Below are 6395 nucleotides of genomic sequence, written 5' to 3' on the forward strand. Positions count from 1 at the left end.
AAACAAAACAAAATACACTTCAACAAAACATACAAACTATCACAATAACATAAAAGCACCACAGGAACTTGTAACAAAAAACACTGACACAAAACAAACCATCACAATAACATGAAAGCACTATGTTCCTTCACTAAAAAATAACATAACATAACATAACATAACATAACATAACATAACATAACATAACATAACATAACATAACATAACATAACATGGCATGGCATGGCATGGCGTAACGTAACGTAACGTAACGTAACATAACATAACATAACATAACATGGCATGGCATGGCATGGCATAACATAACACAACACGGCACGGCACAACATAACATAACATAACATAACATAACATAACATAACATAACATAAGCATAGCATAGCATAGCATAGCATAGCATAGCATAACATAACTTAACATAACATAACAACATAACATAGCATAGCATAGCATAGCATAGCATAGCATAACATAGCATAACACATTACATAAAAGCACCACAAGAACATGTAACAAAAACACTGCAACATAACAATCAAATAAACAAAATATATTGAAGTATAAAACACAGTACAGTGGTTAAAAAAACAACTCATTAAATACTTAAAACAGAGCGAAAGACATAAAATTAGAAAACTGTGAACCAAGATTTGTGTTTCAGTTTTTTTAGTTGAAAATGTTTTTTAAACAATTGCACTTGGAATAAAAAGACTTCTTAAAATATTTTTGGTTGCCAAAGGCAGCGCCTATAGTCTCAAACTGATGGCCTTATGGCTCATCTCAACAGTGTACAACAGCTCCCTGAGCTTCACATAGTTTCCCATTTGATCTTGGTAATTATTTTTTATTCTTTATTTTATAATTATTTGTTGTTCTTAACTTGACTACATACAGAGATCCATTGACCCTGATCGACAAATAAATTGTCATGTTTTCTGGAGGATTAAACTAGCCAACAGTGAGGTCATGTCTTTTTTCTGGGAAACTGGGGCTTTTAGAAATTAAGGGGAAGTTATGCTCTACTGTGAACATAACTACTGTGAGGTATTACAGTATTTAGGCTAATTCCAGTATTTTAAGATTAAGTATTCAACAACTTTCAGGCCAAGAAAATCAATAAAAGCTTCAGTATTTCTCCTGGCAGTGTGGAGAAAGCTTTTAGACCTTCATATTGGAAAGCTTCATTTCACAGGTCTATAATTCACTAATCATTTCCTGAAAGAACTAATGTTAACTGGTCCTGAGACTGTAACCAGTAAGTTCAGTCAGAATTTAGTTTGCTGTGTTGGGTTTATGTGTCCAGATTCCAAGAATAAAACTTTCAGAAAATATGACTGAACAGCTAATCAAATAAGTAAAAGAAGTACAATATCATTAGACTTTCTTTTTGGTATCATCTTTAAGTCATGACAAGTATTTCTAAAATCCTGGCTACATATCTACTGTCCAACAGTATATACAGTAGTTACAGTGCAGTGAATGGGTCAATCCTGACGTGTGAGAACATTTACTTTGATAATAAAAGCTAATACTTCTGTACTTTTATTCAATTTTAATGCAAGATACGGAGCCCCTAAAGTCCCAAAAGGTTGTATTTTTTATCTTGTGCACACAAGATTATTATTTTGTGGGAACAGGTTAATATCTGTACAGTGAAGGCATGACAGGCCTATGCTTTGAATACCCCGGGGGTAAGTTGCGTTTATAGCTTTTAATAGTTTTTTGATTTCTCAAGTATGTTAGAAACATGGCGGCGTTCGTTGTTTTATTTGAATAGTCAATTTACTATGTTTTTTATAGAACCCCTAAAGTCTCAGAAGGTGGTATTTTTTATGTTATGTGCACAAGATAATAACTTGTTCCCACAAGATATTAAGTTATTCGCACAAGATAAAAAAAATACCACCTTTTGGGACTTTAGGGGCTCTGTAGACAAGACTTTTACTTGTAACAGAGCATTTTTACTCAGCTCAACTTTACTCACAGTACACAGCTGATCAGCACAGAGAGAGAGAACCAGAACAAGGATCTGAGTACTTCTCTCACCGCTGAACCAAAGCTGCAGTAGCATCATGTTCGCAAAACATTATCAATGTCCTTTATGTTTTAATTCTTTGGAGAAACTATAAGTTATACATTTAAGATTTAAAGTCATAAAGTGAAATGTTTATCTGCAAAATTCCACACATCAGTAATCTGCTTATCTGAATTTAGATCAAGATTATTGTGAGCTACAAACCTTTAATGCAGTCGAGAGCCTGAAAATAATATTTGAAAAATGATTTTAAAATGTATGTCAGTGATACAAATACGGACCAGATTATTGTTTTTATATTTTATGGTTTAGCTGCAGTATTAATAGATCTCCTGATTCTCAATTGTGAGTTTCTAACAACCTTATCATTTTAAATCTATAATATGACATTAGTTTATGGATTTTCTCCAATACAGGTAATAGACTTTATATTGTCTTTTTAAGACCGAGATTACAGTTTAAGTCTGTCTGTATAAAGCTATGAGAAGTTTTGCATCTTATATCTACAATATTTTCTAATTGACAGGCCACTGTAGTTTCCAAAGAACACCACTGGAGGGAGCAGTTTTGCACTTAAAAGTTGAGTTCATACTAGGTTCAATATTTTTATGTAAAATGATACTTTCTAATAAAAATGAAAACCTTTCAATTTAACTGTTGTATTGCAAAAACCACACACCAGTTTATCATGAGTCAGAGATAAAATAGCAACTTTAAATAAATCTTCATGTTGTTTCATGTAAATGATTATTTTAATGCCTCGGTGAAAAGCAGCGACTTTGTGTCGTTATTTTTTAATCTCCCCAAATGCAATATGATATGAATATGAAATGTTATTTCTGCAAGGAGTTAATAAGGATTTAAATTAGTTTTAACTTAAGGAAATTCACTGTGATATTATAATATCACAGAAAACTTCGTGAGAGGAACAGAATAGCTATACTTCTATTCCCATGTTTACAAGCTTTAATCAGTACAACATCGGCCTTTAAAGCTGCTGTATTTGTTTTTCAAAGGAGCCCATGATGTCTGAACTCAGCTTTAGATCATCTCCTCGGGCTGAATGGGGACCGTGTGAACTGCTGCAGTTCAGGCTGAGGGTGGCGCACCAAGCTAAAGGATTGTGTCAGGGACCCTCAGAGGTCACCACGGGTCAGAGCGCAGCGCCTGACAACACCGAGTCCTCACAGGCTGCTGCTGCTGCTGCTGCTGCACACAGCTCTGTCACAAATTAGGCTTGGCTGGAGACGTGTTTATGTTTTCCTGCAGAGCTGCTGTACAGATATTATAGAGAGACCTCTGGATGTTAAATAGAGGGGAAAACATGCAAACGAATGATAGAGTCACCACATAATGAGGCACATAATTGAGTCCATAGTCTAATAACATGATTCCAACTACGATTATTTGTTTTTTATATGGATTAAGGCTGTTTGTGTGTGCGTGTGCGTGCTTGCAATAAGCTATTATATTATATATATTATATATATTATTATTTTTTACATGCACAACCAAAAGCTTCTGTGTTAAACCAACCATGCAGGATTAAGCTACAACCTTACTGTAACAATAAAAACATGTACAATATCTAATAATGTGAATTATTTCCATACTGCAAATAATTGCACAATGTAACATTATTAAGGGGAATCTAGTGCTCTGTTGTGTGCAGTAGTGGTGATTCTTTGTTGACACTGATTTCTCTGTTGCCATGATTGATTTCAATGTATTTCTAACTTTTAATGCATCTGAATCATTTCTATATACTGTATTTTATTGCCCTTGGCTGCATGCAAAACAGCAAAACGTGGCTTAAACATTAAATTGGCACTCTATTTTTGTTGCAGACAATATATTTGTTAAAATGACATTATCCCACAATAGGTGTAGCGTATCTAACTGACTGTGCAGCTGTACATTATGTAATATTACAGAGTATTAGTGCGTCAAAATGCCAGAATTTGAAGTAAAAAATTATTATTGAAGCCTAATTTTCAGTCAGGTGCTGTGGACAGTAGGTCTGTCTATGGGAAGTCCAAAAAGGAAAAATCATGTTATTTTTATATTATCAATATAACCACTCAAACCACTCAATAGTCTAAAGTCCTCAAAGCTTGTTTATTTCCTTTGACATCACTGTATTATGTTTCCTACAGTGACTTTTTGTTGGTATGTTTCAGCGTTGTATCTTTCTATACAAATTACTGTAGTTCTTTCCTACTTTTGCCAATTTGAGTGTACAGCAGTGAGTAAACATGATACTTACACTGCATAGTGTCTATAAGGACCAATATGACAAATACGATCAAAACGTTGTCACAGATTCACAATTAATCCAGAATGAATGTGTTAATGTGTCCATAAATGCGCAGAGATTGCAGCTCTTCTGAATAACGCAGGCAGACTACAGCTGTAAATGTAGGGTATTTTTTAAATCTGAGGAATAATGTTGCTGCTAAAACAACTCCACCACAACGATCAACAGTTAATATAATAACAACCATGGCACCAAATCATAAAGGTTGCCATATATTCCGAATATAGTGTGGTAAAAAAAATGTGGAAACGTAGTGACTTGACAAATAATTTACTCAGAAGAGCCCATGCTAAATACTGAGCACGTTCGTTTATTAAATCAGACAGTTGTCAAACCAGTTAACAAATAATTTGAACACGGAAATACAAATGTCACATCAAAGTAACACAACATAACTATGATGAAGTAAAATCCTGACGCATCATTTGGCTTCGTACTGACGCAACACTTGGCCTTAAAAAGTCGGTCAGCAAAAACTTCCAGTCTTTAATTCAGTTTTTAAAAAAAAGCAACAACACAGACGTCCCTCCATATTTCAAAGGACAAACACATAAAAAGTGTTAAAAACTGCACAGTCAAGTAATTGGATTTTATGCCCTCGTCCCGCTCGCTCGCGCTTTTCTCTCCATGGTGCTCTAAAAACTCTCCAAACGCTTCAGATGTCTTGTGAGCCTTTCTTTCACAATCTCCGCTGCTTTTTTATTCTTCGACACTGCTCACAGGATCAAATATATCCAAGCACGGTGAAACTTTCGAGATTAAAACGTTCTCAGTGAAAAAAAAAAGAATCGGAGCAAACTGTCTTGGCGCATGAGAGCAGTTTGAATCTGTGAGAAGGAGCGCACACAATAAACCTGTTGTTAACCTTGCTGTGAAAATATGTTTGAAGAAAACAGCCAATTGTTGTATGAAATGTATTCAAGTATAAAATAATGCCCTTTGTTTGGGGGGAAAAACTTGAGCAATGTGAGGGTACAAAAGTCCCCTGTGGCATTTACTAGCACCCTTTGTGCAGTTTGCGCTTTGGCGTCTCCACTTGGCGCATTACCCAGGCCCCTTTAAACGCGATTGTTTCTTTCTTTCTAATGACATTTACCGGATCAAAACATGCTGTTAATTCGATCAGAAAGCTTCACCCTTCATAACAATGGCAGTATAATTTCTCCCAAAGTTTGTTAAGTTGACCGAAATTAGGCAAATGAATAGGGGTCTCCAGGCTATCCATCTTGCAGGTGACGGGGAATAATGCGCGTTCACACCAGCTGCATTCTTCTTTATTTCTCCCTTTCTTTCACAGCATTATTAAAATTTAGGCCAATGAAACTATTCATTCGACTGAATAGACATTTTCTTATAGGATAATAGGATACAAATTGAGCCTCTCCAAAGAGTCTCCAGTGGTGGGTAACCCTCGTGTGCCAGAGGCTGCTGGAGACGCTGGCCTTGACGCAGACGACGCTCGTGTGCCAGGGCTAATCACACACCTGCCGAGGAGTCCAACAAAATAAAGAATGTAAACAAAAAGCTTGCCATCTCTCATAAAAGATGGACGTGTCACCAAGTCGTGTGAGAAACGCCGAGAACAAACGGGGGGACTCCGTCTCCAAAAGATCTCCCCTGAACTTGGCGGAACAGCCTATTAAAGGCTTACTTAATTACTCTAATGACACTGGACAGGCCTTAAAACTCGGACCGGGCTTGGATGAGAGTTAAGATCGCTTGCTGGGATTTGTAAACAGGCGATCGTGTGAGAAACGCGAGTTGGAAGAAAGAGGGTTTCTTTTTTCGCCGGCTTTGTTTTCAGTGCGCACAGTGCGCCCCGCCGGATCAGGCGATCCCAACGCTCAGTTCTTATTTCCCGCCTGGGTTGTTACTATGCAAATAATATTCCAAAAGTAATCACGTGTCTTTTGAACAGCCACGTGGATTAACAAAGCAGGTTTGCCCCCCTGCTAGCCCATGGCTTTAGATTTTTACTATTTCTTTAACTGATCCTAAATGCACACATTTACCCAATGCATGGCTCTAATCCCATGGAAT

This window comes from Thunnus maccoyii, chromosome 2 (genome assembly GCF_910596095.1).
Source record: "Thunnus maccoyii chromosome 2, fThuMac1.1, whole genome shotgun sequence".
Classification (NCBI taxonomy): Eukaryota; Metazoa; Chordata; class Actinopteri; order Scombriformes; family Scombridae; genus Thunnus; species Thunnus maccoyii.